Below are 16,529 nucleotides of genomic sequence, written 5' to 3' on the forward strand. Positions count from 1 at the left end.
CTTCCCGGACCAGGACTCGAACCCTTGTCCCCTGCATTGGCAGGCGGATTCTTAACCACTGCGCCACCAGGGAAGCCCTGATTTCATTCTTTTTTTATGGCTGTGTCTCACTTAACTTTTAAGACTCTAAAACCTCCTTATAGGAAACATGGCTTTTCCTAGACACATTGTAGTTCTAACTCAGTGGGAAGAATTCTGAATTCCCTCATGGTCTAGAAACTACCTACTTTTATCTCAGTACTGGAGAGCAGTTATCCCCAGGGATTCAGGAAAGGTTTTTACATGACTCTAGAAAAACTGATTCAAAGTAAAAGCAGTTCTCTGTATTTTCAAATCTCTATTTTCTGAAATCTGTAAAAACTAGTCCCAAGAATTATCCTAAGAAATCATGTCCCCGCCATCCAACACTATCCCTGCTCTGGCGCATTTTCTTTCCTAACTTACCCACAAAGGGAAAGGTGACTGGTCACGCTCTGAATCTTGCTGTTAGGGTTACCGTTTGTGATTTGCCTTTGATGTTAGTGAATGGGTTGGCAGGCAAAGGGGCTATTTTGGAATTATAGGACTGTTGCTTCAGACTGTCTCTGCCTGGAAGGAAGCCATGAGTAGTGAGGAGGAAATAGCTGGGCGAGCTTCGAGGAAGCATAATGGGTGATATTTTCCTTATTCCTAAGTCAAGGCTTAGCTTTTACCGTTAATAACTTGATAACTCAGAGGATACAACCTTGTCATTCATTTCCTTAAATAAGTGGCTTATACAAGCATGATGTGTATATGTTGGCAGGCATTGAAACGTGTGACTGGGCTGTAGTGGGACTTCCAGATGGTCAGTTTTTGTACCTCTGTGAGCCTCTGTCTACCTGCTACCCCCCTGAGTCTGGGAGGTAGAGTTGAGCACAGATCGATCTTCCCTTTGACTCTGAGGCAGAGCAGAGCAGAATCAGTAAGTTTAAGAGCAGAGTTAAGCATCCTTGCTTTCTGATGAGCTCACGAATTGCCATTGGAAGTAAAACTGGTCCCTTGCATCTCAGTTTTGGAGATAAATTATCCGAGGAGGTAACAACACTTCTCCCGTTAGGGGAATGCAAAAAGTTACTCACTGTTTGGATAGCTAAATCCAAGTTGTTCTTGGGAGCAACATGATGACCGTGAGCTATGTGCAAAGCAATCTGGAAGTCACTGCAGAGAGTGCCACACATTCATTGCTTTTCCCGGGAGGTTAAGGCATTGCACTGGTGTCTACAGCGTCTAACTGTTGGAATTCCATTTAGCATCTCAACAGCCCACCCCCTACCATCTTTGGCGTTTTGTTTTTGTGTTTTGCTTTCTGAACTCTCCTTGAGCAAGAATGCTGTCTCCCCATATAAATGGCCGTGCCAGATAGTGATAGCCACGAGCCTTGGAAACCGCAGCCAGGTGGGAGATAAGCCCTGACAGCCTCCCTCCTATTCCTTAGCAGCAAGAGTCACACACAGGCGGCAGGAAGCGGCTTCCAGGAGGGTGCACCCTGCGGAGGGGACGATAACAGCGGGAGAAGCACCTGCAGGCAGCGGCCCTTCATCCAGGAAGAAAACAGGATCTAAAACATAAACAACATCCTTGCAACCGCAGCGCGTGCACAGCTCACACCGGAGTTGGTCTGACTCCATTCTTCCAAGACTCTCATGAGAATCTTTATTGAAACAGGAAGATGTCAGGAGATGAAGTTTCACAATTTCCGGTGAACATCATGAAAGAGTTTTATTATTGCTCTTTTGGTTTTAAGCACACGAGTGTGAGCAACCAGGCCAAGTCTACAACGTTGAGCCTGTTTTTTGTTGAATAAAAATTTAAATGCCTCAGGACTGACACGATTTTAAGGGAAATGATGTAAATTGGAACAAGACAAAAAGACGAAAGGATTTTGAGGATCTCATCTTTCCAAAAGCATTTCTTCTGAAGCAGATGTTATCTTTGTTAACTGTCGTATGAACAGCAAATGATGACATTGATTCAGTGTTCACCATGTTCAGGCATTGTGCAAAGTGCTTCCCATGTGTTATCTCACTTAACACACTGGGCAGACTTCTGCACAGAGAGGTGAGGTAGCTCTCCCAATGTTGCACAGCTAGTGAGTGATGGCTCCAGGATGGGAACCCAGGCAACTCGGCTCAGAGCTAGCTCACATATCCCTTACAATCTTTGCCCATCCGTACGATTCTTACTTTTCAATAGGCATTGTATTGTATCCATACTCTTCCGTAAATACCCTGCAATTGGTAAATGAACATTTGTGATCACCATGTTGCTTTTGTTTATTAAAATTATGAATCACCCTTCAGTGCTAGATTCAAAATACCAATTACAGTTTATGCCAAAAGTCTTTCCTGCAATGGTGCAGCAGTCCTGATGGCATTGAGCCAATGCCCTTTACAGTGTTTTTAAGGATCAGGCCTAAGAAATAAAGAAAGGAGGAAGAAAACAGATCGAGAAGGTACATGTCAAAGTAAAATGCATCATTCTTGCCTCTGAATGGGGTAACTGTCATTAACTTTACAAGCGCTGCCACAACGGACGTCCCTCCTGGTTCCAGTTCTCAAAGCAGAGCCCTTTTTCGAGCTTCAGCTGTTGCTTCACTTCGATTGCTCCTGGCATTTCTGGAAGATGTGAACTATTCAGGAATTAAGGCTGTCAGAAGTATGTAGATCTATCCTGCCATCTTGAAAATGCACCCACCTGCCTGGGCTCATTAGAAACGCTGCCGTTTCAGCAAATAGTTCAGTTGCGCTGAAAAGAAATTGGAGAGAAGAGCTCAAGATTTTTCAAGCTGGTGGTCACCCTTATCTTGTCATAGGTATCATTGTGTTACTCAGTTATCTGTTTGTGCAGCAAGTATTTATTGATTACCTACCACCTACCAGGCATTGTTCCCTGGCTGGATGGAGTAGTGAACAAACACTCTCCTCCAGAAACTTACACTGTAGCATGGTATTAAGTGGTCTCTATGTTATAAATACTTAATAATAGTAGTTTAAAACAGCAAATGACACAAGATGACAATAATAAAAATGTAATTGCTTTGTTGAATTTTAATAGGCATTAGTAGTGTGCCAGGCACTATACATGTATTAACTCCTTCATCCTTGCAAAAAAAAAAAAAAGCCTTTAACCTACAAAAATGGATCATTTTATGAGTCTACCAAATGCAATTATTATTCCCACTTTAAAGGTGAAGAAAAAGAGAAGCCTAAAGAAATGGACATGTTTCCTCAACATAATACATATACAAATGTTGGAACTGGGATCAAACCCAGGGCCCGCGGACGCCAAGGCCACGCTCTCCGTCACCACGCTGTGCTCAGCCAGAAAGGCAGAACTTAAAATTAAATACGACCAGGTGATAGGAGATCGGTTTAAAAGAAGACTGGCAGCTGTTGGTATATAATCACTTTGGATGTTAGTACAATATGCCTAGCTCCCGTTGGCTGGCTCTTATTTTCACCATTACCTTTAGATGACAGTAACATTTAGCCCTTGTAATGATTTGCAGGTGCCAAGATAAGGCCTGGAGGAAGAGCTTCCTTTCTTAGTTAACCCCAGTTGAGTCATTTATCCTCCTCACTATGATCAGGAATTATTTTAAGTAACTGGCTTCCAGGGGATGCGGTGGGGATTGACATAGACGGCTGGACAGATTTTGCAAGATTTCATTAACTCACCAACGCTGACGTTCCCTAGGGAATGAGTAAGTTGAGTCTATCTATGAAAGGTCCTTGTGACTTTTTATGTGGGTGGGGTACAACTGATCCTTGCAAAGCGTTAAGGAGCTCCAGCTTCCCGCAGGAAATCTGTGACCGAGTCCCGGACCGAGAGCGGAAACATTAAGCGTATCGTGGGAGAAAAGGAAGTCAAAGTGCTAAAGTTATTACTCTGAACAGAGGATATTGGAGCATCCTGCAGAAAACTTCCTGTTTAGCCAGTAGACTAGGAAAAAAGATGAAAAACACTCAGCTTCAATGACTACTGTGTAAATGTATTTCCAAACTTTCATTACCTTGGGCAGGGCTTACAAGAACTCACGGTTTCCCAAGGTGGGGTGAGTCACTGAAGCACACCCTGCTTCCTCTCTTCCTTGTTTTGGTGGGCACATCAAATCCTGCTGTCATTTGTGTGGGCTACCCCCAGGCCTGAGTTACCTCCTAGGCTGGACTTTTCCCCTGGAATGCACTTCCTTTAGCTTGTATTGAACCCTCTGTTTAGATGGATTCAGAGAATGCAATTGAAGTGTCTGGTTCCAGCTCTCTGCTCTTCCAGGGCCAGCTGTGGAACCGCTGATTCAGTAAAGAGCGAGCAACACTGATGCTTAAATGAAGTTTAAGCAGCTATTTATGCTTTTCATTCCCCGCGGACCTTCGAATGGTAGAATAAGATCCAGTTCAAGGAGAAAAATTGAAGTTCTAAATTTTTCTATTAAAAGTTTAAGCATTTAAGAAAATTTCAGGTATTTGGTCAGATGTATCCCAAATGTTGTCACTTTTTGGTTCTGTAATTTTTTTTATTGAAGTGTAATTGGTTTACCAATGTTGTGTTAGTTTCTGCTGTACAGCGAAGTGAGTCAGTTATACACAGATGTACATCCACTCTTTTTTAGATTCTATTCCCATATAGGTCATTGCAGAGTGTTGAATGGAATTCCCTGTGCTATACAGTAGGTTCTTATTACCAAATGGTGTTATGTTGTGTTATGTGTTATGACAGGAAGTTACTCTGAATAAAGGCCTTCTTAGTTGTTTTAAAATTTATCTGACTAGCTTGCTTTGTATGAAATAAAGTAGAAATGGTTATATGGGAAAGAAGGGAAAGCTAGTGTCTTTGAGTGGATGTAAGCTGTCTAGACTTCTCAGTGCATCTATATCATGGTTGTGTGTGGACTGTTTGGGCGTCTTCTCTCTAAGCTGTTGTTTATCATCCTCTTCTCCTTCCTCTCCATGCTCCAAATGAGGCTGGTCTGCTAATCATTCTTCTTCTTTTTTTTTTTGCCGTATTTTCTTTCCTGAAAGTTTCTGATCAAAAAGCACTTGCAACAAATAGGTAGTTAAGGGTAGAGAAGCATCAGACTTATAAATCAGTAAAGATGAAAAACATATTAAAAAGTTTTTTTAAATTAAAGTATCGTTGATTTACCATGTTGTGTTAATTACTGCTGTAACAGCGACGTGACTCAGTTATACATATATGTACCTTCTTTTTTATATATTCTTTTCCATTATGGTTTATCCCAGGATATTGAATATAGTTCCCTGTGCTATCCAGTAGGACCTTGTTGTTTATCCATCCTCTATATAACAGTTTAGCATCTGCTAACCCCGACGGTCCCACTCCATCCCTCTCCTGACCCCTCCCCCCTGGCAACTAGTCTGTTCTCTATGTCTGTGATTCTGTTTCTGAAAAACATATTTAATCAGTGGTATGTCTGATACCCTGTTCTCCCTGTGTTCTTGCAAACACCATAGATTTGAACCTAAACCATCATTTGGAGACAGCACTCTGATGGGACAACTTTTGTAAGATCACATTTCGTTGCTTCCTATGAGTCCCTGAGACCCTTCGACATAGAGCTTTATATATTTCTTGTAGCTCTTCAGTATGCTGTGATGATTCATAATAATAGTAATAATAATAGTAACGTTGTTTTAATTTGTATCCTTCTGATGGCTGACTTTTTTTTTTTTTAACATCTTTATTGGGGTATAATTGCTTTACAATGGTGTGTTAGTTTCTGCTCTATAACAAAATGAATCAGTTATACATATACATGTTCCCATATGTCTTCCCTCTTGCGTCTCCCTCCCTCCCACCCTCCCTATCTCACCCCTCCAGGCTGTCACAAAGCACCGAGCCAATATCCCTGTGCCATGCGGCTGCTTCCCACTAGCTATCTACCTTACTACGTTTGTTAGTGTGTATATGTCCATGACTCTCTCTCGCCCTGTCACAGCTCACCCTTCCCCCTCCCCATAACCTCAAGTCCGTTCTCTAGTAGGTCTGCGTCTTTATTCCTGCCTTACCCCTAGGTTCTTCATGACATTTTTTTTTCTTAAATTCCATATATATATGTTAGCATACGTTATTTGTCTTTTTCTTTCTGACTTACTTCACTCTGTATGACAGACTCTAGGTCTATCCACCTCATTACAAATAGCTCAATTTCGTTTCTTTTTATGGCTGAGTAATATTCCATTGTATATATGTGCCACATCTTCTTTATCCATTCATCCGATGATGGGTACTTAGGTTGTTTCCATCTCCAGGCTATTGTAAATAGAGCTGCAATGAACATTTTGGTACATGACTCCTTTTGAATTTTGGTTTTCTCAGGGTATATGCCCAGTAGTGGGATTGCTGGGTCATATGGTAGTTCTGTTTGTAGTTTTTTAAGGAACCTCCATACTGTTCTCCATAGTGGCTGAACCAATTCACATTCCCACCAGCAGTGCAAGAGTGTTCCCTTTTCTCCACACCCTCTCCAGCATTTATTGTTTCTAGATTTTTTGATGATGGCCATTCTGACTGGTGTGAGATGATATCTCATTGTAGTTTTGATTTGCATTTCTCTAATGATTAATGATGTTGAGCTCTTTCATGTGTTTGTTGGCAGTCTGTATATCTTCTTTGGAGAAATGTCTATTTAGGTCTTCTGCCCATTTTTGGATTGGATTGTTGGTTTTTTTGTTATTGAGCTGCATGAGCTGCTTGTAAATTTTGGAGATTAATCCTTTGTCAGTTGCTTCATTTGCAAATATTTTCTCCCATTCTGAGGGTTGTCTTTTGGTCTTGTTTATGGTTTCCTTTGCTGTGCAAAAGCTTTGAAGTTTCATTAGGTCCCATTTGTTTATTTTTGTTTTTATTTCCATTACTCTAGGAGGTGGGTCAGAAAGGATCTTGCTGTGATTTATGTCATAGAGTGTTCTGCCTATGTTTTCCTCTAAGAGTTTGATAGTTTCTGGCCTTACATTTAGGTCTTTAATCCATTTTGAGCTTATTTTTGTGTATGGTGTTAGGGAGTGATCTAATCTCATACTTTTACATGTACCTGTCCTGTTTTCCCAGCACCACTTATTGAAGAGGCTGTCCTTTCTCCACTGTACATTACTGCCACCTTTATCAAAGATAAGGTGTCCATATGTGTGTGGGTTTATCTCTGGGCTTTCTATCCTGTTCCATTGATCTATATTTCTGTTTTTGTGCCAGTACCATACTGTCTTGATTACTGTAGCTTTGTAGTATAGTCTGAAGTCAGGGAGACTCATTCCTCCAGCTCCTTTTTTCGTTCTCAAGATTGCTTTGGCTATTCAGGGTCTTTTGTGTTTCCATACAAATTGCAAAATTTTTTGTTCTAGTTCTGTGAAAAATGCCAGTGGTAGTTTGATAGGGATTGCATTGAATCTATAGATTGCTTTGGGTAGTAGAGTCATTTTCACAATGTTGATTCTTCCAATCCAAGAACATGGTATATCTCTCCATCTATTTGTATCATCTTTAATTTCTTTCATCAGTGTCTTATAATTTTCTGCATACAGGTCTTTTGTCTCCTTAGGTAGGTTTATTCCTAGATATTTTATTCTTTTTGTTGCAATGGTAAATGCGAGTGTTTTCTTGATTTCACTTTCAGATTTTTCATCATTAGTGTATAGGAATGCCAGAGATTTCTGTGCATTAATTTTGTATCCTGCCACTTTACCAAATTCATAGATTAGCTCTAGTAGTTTTCTGGTAGCATCTTTAGGATTCTCTATGTATAGGATCATGTCATCTGCAAACAGTGACAGCTTTACTTCTTCTTTTCCGATTTGGATTCCTTTTATTTCCTTTTCTTCTCTGATTGCTGTGGCTAAAACTTCCAAAATTATGTTGAATAAGAGTGGTGAGAGTGGGCAACCTTGTCTTGTTCCTGATCTTAGTGGAAATGCTTTCAGTTTTTCACCATTGAGGGTGATGTTTGCTGTGGGCTTGTCATATATGGCCTTTATTATGTTGAGGTAAGTTCCCTCTATGCCTACTTTCTGCAGGGTTTTTATCATAAATGGGTGTTGAATTTTGTCAAAAGCTTTCTCTGCATCTATTGAGATGATCATATGGTTTTTCTCCTTCAATTTGTTAATATGGTTTATCACATTGATAGATTTGCGTATATTGAAGAATCCTTGCATTCCTGGAATAAACCCCACTTGATCATGGTGTATGATCCTTTTAATGTGCTGTTGGATTCTGTTTGCTAGTATTTTGTTGAGGATTTTTGCATCTATGTTCATCAGTGATATTGGCCTGTAGTTTTCTTTCTTTGTGACATCCTTGTCTGGTTTTGGTATCAAGGTGATGGTGGCCTCGTAGAACGAGTTTGGGAGTGTTCCTCCCTCTGCTATATTTTGGAAGAGTTTGAGAAGGATAGGTGTTAGCTCTTCTCTAAATGTTTGATAGAATTCGCCTGTGATGTGATGGCTGACTTTTGAGGGCAAGCACCTCTCCATCTACTTCTTACCTGTTTGGATTTTCTAATTCCAGTAAGTTCCTGTGCAAAACTTTCACCTATTTAATTCCCTATTTTTTTCATTGTTGATTTCTAAAAATTTCTCAGCAGATCTGGGTAGTAAGTCTTGTCAGTTTTAGCCACTCTGCCGACTTCTCTAAATTCTTCGTGAGTGCTAATCTTCACTCAGCAAAATCTCTCCTTCTGTTGCAGCTGTCTCTATGGTGAAAGGCAAATCAGATTATGTAACTGTCCTGATGAAAATCCTTTAATGACTCTTAAGTCCTTAAGATAGACATAAATAGACAGGATAAGATAAGAGAGACAGGATATGTAAGATCCTCCAAAGTCTTAACCTCATTTCTTACTACTCTCCCTCTTGTTCTTTGCTTTTTTTAATGCTACAGCATGATGGTATTACTTACCTTCTAAGCCTGGACATTTTTGAGATGAAGTAGGGACCATATTAATGATTACCTCAAAGCAGTTGATATGAACAGGGACTGTCTTAGGTAACTGGGGACTTCTGGTCACCCTAGCTCTATGGGACTTTCATTTTATTTGAACTTGACAAATATTTCTGGGCTTTTGCCCCCATGGATATTTCCTTTATCTTGAACATTGCTTCTCACTCACTCAACTTTCCCTAGGATCACCTTCCCCCTCACTTTTCAGGTCTCAGAGTAACACTGCTCCTCAGAGAGACCTCTTCTCTGTAAACAGTTACATGCTTTCAAGAAGCTTTGCTGCTGCTTCTTTCCTAGTACTCATTACACTTATTTATTTATTTATTTTTTACATTTCCTGCTTAGTGGCTAACTTCCTTGTCCAACTGTAAACTCCAGAGACTTGTCTGCTCTGTTCACTGCTGCATCCCATGGGCCTAATAGAATTCCTAGCACAGAGTTGGTGCTGGATTCACGCTGGTTGAGTGATGAAGGTTCATCTTCATAGTACCTCTGTGGGGTGGATATTACTGTCCTTAACGTTTTTTGATAAGGAAACTGAGGCATATAGAGGTTGTGCGAAACAATATAACTAGTAAATGGTAGGAATAATATGAACACTGAATTCAAACCGCATGCTCTCAAGCACTGTGCATCTTCCCTCTATAGATGAATTCTCTTTGTTCACGGTCTTTTATAAAACATACCCAGGGCACTCTTGTTGACTGCTGTTTGGACTACGACTGTGAAAATTTTTGCTAAGAAAAAAATCAATTTGAAAGTATATTTCAAAACCTAAAAATATTTATACTCTTTGATCCAATAACTCCATTTCCAGAGATCTATCTTACAGGAATAAATAAAAGATGAAGAGAAAAATTTATGCAGAAAGATATATGCTGGAAAATAATTTACATAAACAGAAATGTAGATTACCTGAAAGCTTAATAGGCATGGAATAGTTAATTAAAATATGACAGGTCCATGGATGAAATATACGTAAACATTAAGATAATGTTTACCTAATACGTTTAATAATATGGAAACATAATAATATGTTACACTCAAATCTGATAAAAATGTAATTCTAAATATCCTTGAAGCATTAATGCATGTATACGTATCTACATCCTTACGTTTGCGCGCGCACACACACACACACACACGCACACACACACACATCTACAAACATACCAGCCTGTACACAGGACTGTCTATAATTGCAGGGTTCCAAGCAAAATGAAAAATTGAAACCCTTTCTGTAAAACTTATTAAGAATTTCAAGATGGTGACAACATAAAATTAAACCAAAACTGGGGTCCCTCTGAGTGTGGGACCCTGTGTGACTGCAGAAGTTACACACTCATAAAACCAGTCCCGTGTGCATATTGTGATAACAAAATAGCTACAAGAAAGTAAGTTCAGTTATTTCTGGCAGTTACCTTTTGTGGTAGCGTTACGGATGGTCACTTTCTTCCTGCTGCTTCACTCAGTTACCTGAAATGTTCTCAATGGCATATATTGCTTTAATAGTCAGAAGTAAAAATTATTTTTAAAAGCTACAGATTTTCATAAATCCTGCAAAGCTACAGTATATGTCCTGAAGCTTAACTATGAGGTTTCCTAGATGTGAGTGTACTTCACTGCTCAACACCCCAAATACTTCTTCTCAGAGTTTTGGTTATTTCAACTATAGTTACCTAATAGGAATAAGATTAGCCCGAGGCAAACTTGATTGAAGTTGATAAGGGTTGTCTTTATCTATCATCCTTTTGCCTTTCTTTTTTCTACCAGGGAGGTTTCCCTCTGCATTTTCTCCCTTTAGCCACCTAATGACTTCTTATTTTCCCCCTTTATCAGAAGAGGAAAAGTAGTTATCATTTGTTACAAGGTTGCTACGTGCAAGAGCTGCACTAAGTAAATAGCAACAAGTCCTTCAGTCTTTTAAACAGTCTTATCGAGTAGACAGTGTTATTCCAGTTTTATAGAAGAGGATGTTGAGTCATAGAGGTTGTATATTTAGGGCCAAGGTCGTAATAGTAAGAGACAGAACAGGATTAGAACTCAGCTGGAGTAGGTAGTCTCCAGATATGCTCACCAACGAGCCCTCCCATCTCCGTGTGTGCCTGTACTCCTTAGATCAAGACGTGGGATCTACTTCCCTACGTGAACTGGGAATGGTGTTACGACTTGCTTGGAGCAAAGAATGAAGTAGAAGTAGTATCCTGGGACTTCAAAGTGTAGACCTTAGCAGCTTCTGCTTCCTAGAACTTGGAACCCAGCCACCAAGCTGCAAGGAAGTCCAGACTAGAGCACTGCAGGATTGGAGACCATATGTAGAGAGGTTGGAAATAAATAGATCATCTCACTGTGCTTATAAGCCTCAGAGTCTGTGGGGGGAGATAGCTCTATAGACCCAAACCCACAGTGCTTGCTTTGTAATCAATGCTGTAATAGAGGCAAGTAAAAAATGCTATAGAACCCAGATGAAGAGTGAGTAACTGTGTGTGTGTGTGTGTGTGCGTGCGCACGTGTGTGTGTGTGTCTATGGTGAGGGCAGTGGAGAAGGTGGCTTTATGGAAGAGGTGGCAATATTTGTCCTGCATCTGGAGGGTTAGTCGGGTTTCTGAGGTAGAAAAGGATATTCTAGGCAGTTGCTAAGGCGTGGAAGTGTAACAGAACAGGACGTGCTCAGGGAATGTGAGTGAATAGTACTTGGTGTAGTTTCTTTTTGAGTCTTATACTTCTAAACCTTAAATCCTCGAAAAACTCCAAACTTTCTCACTGCGGTTTCCATGCTGGTGAGGCTGAACGATAGCCAGGGGAAGGGTGCCATGATCGGTGGAGAAGGACTTGTTTTTTAGACATTTATTCCTCTTATCCGATTCTTTCATTGTGCTATTACATAGTGTATTAGTTTGCTAGGGCTGCTGTAACAAACGACCAGAAACGTAGGGGCTTAAAACAAAAGAAATTTATTCTTTCACAGTTCTGGAGGCTAGAAATCTGAAATGAAGGTGTGGTCAGGGCCACACACTCTCTGAAATCTCTCAGGGAGAATCCCTCCTGCCTTGTCCAGCTTCTGGTGGCTGCAGGTGTCCTTGGCTTGTGGCCACATAACTGTCTCCACACAGTCTTATTCTCTGTGTCTATGACTTCTCTTTTCTTACAGAGACATTGTCACTGAATTTAGGGCCCACCGTAACCCAGGGTGATCTCATCTCAAGATTCTTAGCTTAATTACATCTGCAAAGACCCCTTTTCCAAATGTGGTCACCTTCACGGGTCCTGGATGAACACATATTTTGGGAGAGGGGTCATCATTCAGCTCACTACAAATAGTAAACCCAAATCTCCCTTTGCTAATTGTTTATAGTTAAGGATAAATTAAAAAATAAAAGCCTTCTTGTGTCATCATTTATAAACTTCAAAAAGTTAAAATTCTAAGTGTTTAATTAAAAATGTGACATCGGTTACAGAAGCTTGGCAGCATCTCCTAGGCAGGACTGTATCATCGCATAATTGCTCCTGTAGACCACCTATGCCAATTGGAAATCTTTAGAAAATACAACGTGCTTATATTAAAGGCAGTTAGAAGGTGGTCTACATTATTACAAATACATGTTTTTCATTACATTTTACTGTCGGCAAGTGCTGGTGTGAAACCCACTGCCCTTCCTCATAAGAGGAAAACCAAAAAATACACCAACATCTGGGATCTTTGTGTGGGTTATTTTGTGGGTTCCAAAGACTACAAACTCAATTCAGAGAAACGTGAATGGAAATTCGATGGGGTTTACGTTGGACTTCTATTCTTGCTTGTTTTGTCAGTAAGGAATGACTGCCTAGAACTTGGACTTGTTTCTAGACCCCAGTTTTCTTTTCTTTGCAGCTCAAGTTTCTATCCTTAATCAAAGCTTATGGAGCGAGGGATACTCTCCCAGTCTGTAGAATGAGAGTTTTACCTACCAAGGTTACATGCAAGAATTTGGGTGGGTTTAAGCTGCTTCCTCTTTGGAAGCAAGAGAACTTTAAGACTTGGAGAAGCTCTTTCAGTCTTCTTCACTTGCTACCCTGGGAACTGTAGTAATTCTAGGTGTTTCCTTTAAAAAGTCTACATCCGTAGAGGCGGCAGGGAGTCTGTTTTATTAAAGTCTTACAGGGAGTACTGAACACTTTACAGTTTCTTCATCATCATCATCACCGTAATCATCTTCGTAATTTTCATCCTCTTCATCGTCAGCAATGCCACCTGGAGAATCCCCTCACTGAGCTAATGGCTGGTAATCATGTTATCCTGGCCTCCAAAACAAAACGAAAAGAAGTGCCTTTCAGAGAATCCGAGTAGGCTGTGCCTGCTTGCTTTGTTTCTCTCTGTTCATTTCATTTACATATGCAAAACACCCACTGACTCTAAGGCATATGGGAAACACGATCCCAAACAACTGGTCTCAACAATGCAGACCAGCCTGGTCCCGAATTCTGTGTCCCTCTGTTTCTCCTGTTATGCTAGTTTGCTGTCACGAAGGCAGAAGTTCTTTGTTAGCTGGATGAGATTTTCGTTATCTTGTGAGAATCATAACCTCCACGCAGAGTTGACATCAGAAAGGTTAAGTACATGCCGAGATAGGGCAGATTACCTTTTGCCGTTTCCCCTAGACTTCCTGACTTTTCTGACGTTTAATCAGTTGTTCAGTAGATCTAAGGAAGCATTTCCTGGGTATGAGCCTAGCAAAGACTTTCTTCTTAGAGACATTCCCTGATTCAGGACACAGTAGCTAGAATTCAGAAGCCAGGTCTCTGTGCGTATTCCCCAACTACTTGGCACACGAAGATTTGCCAAATGAAAGACAGGCAGGCTCTGAGCAGTCAATGCATTGAGAAGCCGTGTAAATCCTGCTTAAAGTTCCACAGACTTAGAGACATGTTTTTCCACCTGACAACTGTTCAGAGCAATTTGGTTGTTCCAAAACTTCCTTCCCGACTTCCATCATTCAAAATCTGGGAGACTTACATCAGCGCTCCTGGAAGACTCACAGAACAATTGGGAAATTTGTCGAGTTGAGGAAATGCTGAAGCTAGGTGGCGCTGGCTGCCACGGAGTGCACAAGACACACTTCTACGTGTGAAAACATGCCCTGTGTCCAAGGGGCACAACTGTGAAACCCTTCTAGGCAGTCTGTTATGAGGTGCACGGAGCCCGACTTGGAACAAAAGAGAAATAGAGACTTTCCACTGCATTGCTCTCCCACTCTGCAACATTGCTCACTCTTGAACATGACCCATTCCTCCTGACTTAAAAAAGAAGACACAGAAAGCACAATTGCATTTACCTGTTTTCTAAATGGACTCCTCCTGGTCATTTGCAATTGTGATATATTCTGTTTGGTCTTTTTGGTTTTGCCACCAACACTGACTAGGAGCTCCACAGGAAAACCAGAAGTTCTGAAACAGCAATCGGAAGACAACTTGGTTTCAGTCCCTTTTCCGTTAATGCCTATTTTCCACGAGCCGCATAACCTGTGCATTTGGAATATCTTCCCAATAGCACTGGCTTTCATAAGCTATAATGCCTATAATGCCTGTCAGGAAATAAAACTGCTTTGGTGGAAAGACCAAAGTCATAGCTGAGAACACAGGAATGTCGATCGAGCCTTCGAAGTTCTGCAGAGCGGACAAGAACAAGAAATGCAGTGCGCCAAGGAGGCAGATTTACCAAAAGCAGCATTTTTATCACTTTCTAGTCACATCGGCTGGCCACACCACCTTCTGCAGAGCCGCTTAGCTTTAGGCACGGGGGATGTTAATCTTCCAAACCTGATAACGTATTCTGCCTTGCGAATGCTTATGGAAAGTGTTTCATAGATAAGTATCAAATCGCATTGAATAAGTTCCATTTATTAACAGTAGTGTAGTTGCATTAAATTGAAAAGTTCATCAAGAATATGCTTTGTGTTAATATTTCCAGCTGTACTGGAAGGTACTGGCCGTAGTATACATGCATCTGTAATCGTGAGGGGTTTATTGCACAAGGAAAAGCAGAGCACGCTGTTGATCTTCCTTCCTCCCTCCCTCCCTCCCTCCCTCCCACCCACCCTCCCTCCCTCCCTCCCTCCCACCCACCCTCCCTCCCTCCCTCCCACCCACCCTCCCTCCCTCCCTCCCTCCCTCCCACCCTCCCTTCCTCCCTCCCTCCCACCCTCCCTCCCTCCCTTCCTCCCACCCTCCCTCCCTCCCTTCCTTCCTTCCTTTTTTTGTGGCACAGATTCACTGGTAAAATGCTGATCCAAATAATCCCCATGTGGAGACAGGCTTAGTGGCTGGCAGAGGGGTCATAAACTTTATTTATTTATTTTATTGGCCTCAGAGATGCTGGAATCTCTGTTCCAACACGAGTAGCTTTGGCTCGGGTTAATATTTCTACCCCCGCTCACGGCCTCCTCTCATCTTCGCGCTCCCTCCATAAAAGGAGCACAATGAACAGAGTTCCTTCTCCTAAAAATGTACACCATTCCCCTTTACCCTTCTGACATCATTCCCACTCCGTCACCTCACCAGTGCACACATTCTTGTGCCAACCTCGTAGGTATGGTAGTGATGGAGGACTTCACGGAAGAAGAAAGGAGTTGAGCATTTCAACTTTCCTCCTGCCATGGAAATGGATTTTAGCCTTATCTCGTTAGAAAAGGCCACAGTAAACTCACAGAAAAGAAAATAAACTCACAAATGGTGGGCAGCTAACTCATTCATCTTGTTTATCACTGTATTTCTGGCACGTAGCGCAGAGCTTGGCATATAGCAAGTGTGCCTTAGCTAAGTACCTTTTCTGTATCTGCTTCCACGTTCCAAAGATATGAGGATCTCTGTCACCTTGGACTGAATGTGAGACCATTTATCAAATGGTAAACCAATGGTATTGAGCACCAGCTGTATGCAGAACTGTATTAGAAGCTATGGGGTTGGGTAATAATGATATATTCCTCCATGCTCTGTACCTGTAAGTAGATAACTACACATTTGGAAGGAGATGCTATAGCACACTGCCTGTCAGCCATCTGCCTTAGAATCTAGCTGTGCCTCCATCTTTACTCTAGTTAAGCTAGCCAAATGCCACACAAGAAGCCACAAAGCCCAGTTGTTCTGGAGCAACTGTGTGTAGCACTCATTGGCTTTCTGTGGGCAGGATTTGGCCCATAGGTCTCGTCTGTTGCCAGGGCTCAAAGGAAGTTAGGGATTAAATAAACCTATTTCTGGGTCCTAGAGTAATGTCATAAGCCCATGAGGTCATAGTCACAATGGCACACTTGGCAAGTTCAGGGCACTGTTATGCTACCTTTGTTCCCCCCTGAAATCCCAGCATCTTTCATGCATTTATTTTTATTTATGTAATTTAATTTTTAAAAATTAAAGTATAGTTGATTTACAATGTCATGTTAGTTTTGAGTATACATCAAAGTGATATATATATATATAATTTTTCAGATTATTTTCCCTTATAGGTTATTACAAAATATTGAGTACATTTCCCTGTGTTATACAGTAGCTACTTGTTGGTTATCTATTTTATATTTATTAGT

General features: G+C 41.1%; 1 long non-coding RNA gene across 1 annotated transcript; it reads right to left on the reverse strand.

Annotated features, from left to right (window-relative positions):
• Positions 1-2,285: 2,285 nt before the first annotated feature.
• Positions 2,286-15,964, reverse strand: LOC125962079 (uncharacterized). The gene is made up of 3 exons (XR_007473469.1): positions 15,948-15,964; positions 14,286-14,397; positions 2,286-2,766 (listed from the first exon to the last, which is right to left on the reverse strand). It is a non-coding gene; the product is annotated as an uncharacterized LOC125962079 (long non-coding RNA).
• Positions 15,965-16,529: the final 565 nt, after the last annotated feature.

The sequence above is a fragment of the Orcinus orca genome, chromosome 19 (genome assembly GCF_937001465.1).
Source record: "Orcinus orca chromosome 19, mOrcOrc1.1, whole genome shotgun sequence".
Lineage (NCBI taxonomy): Eukaryota > Metazoa > Chordata > Mammalia > Artiodactyla > Delphinidae > Orcinus > Orcinus orca.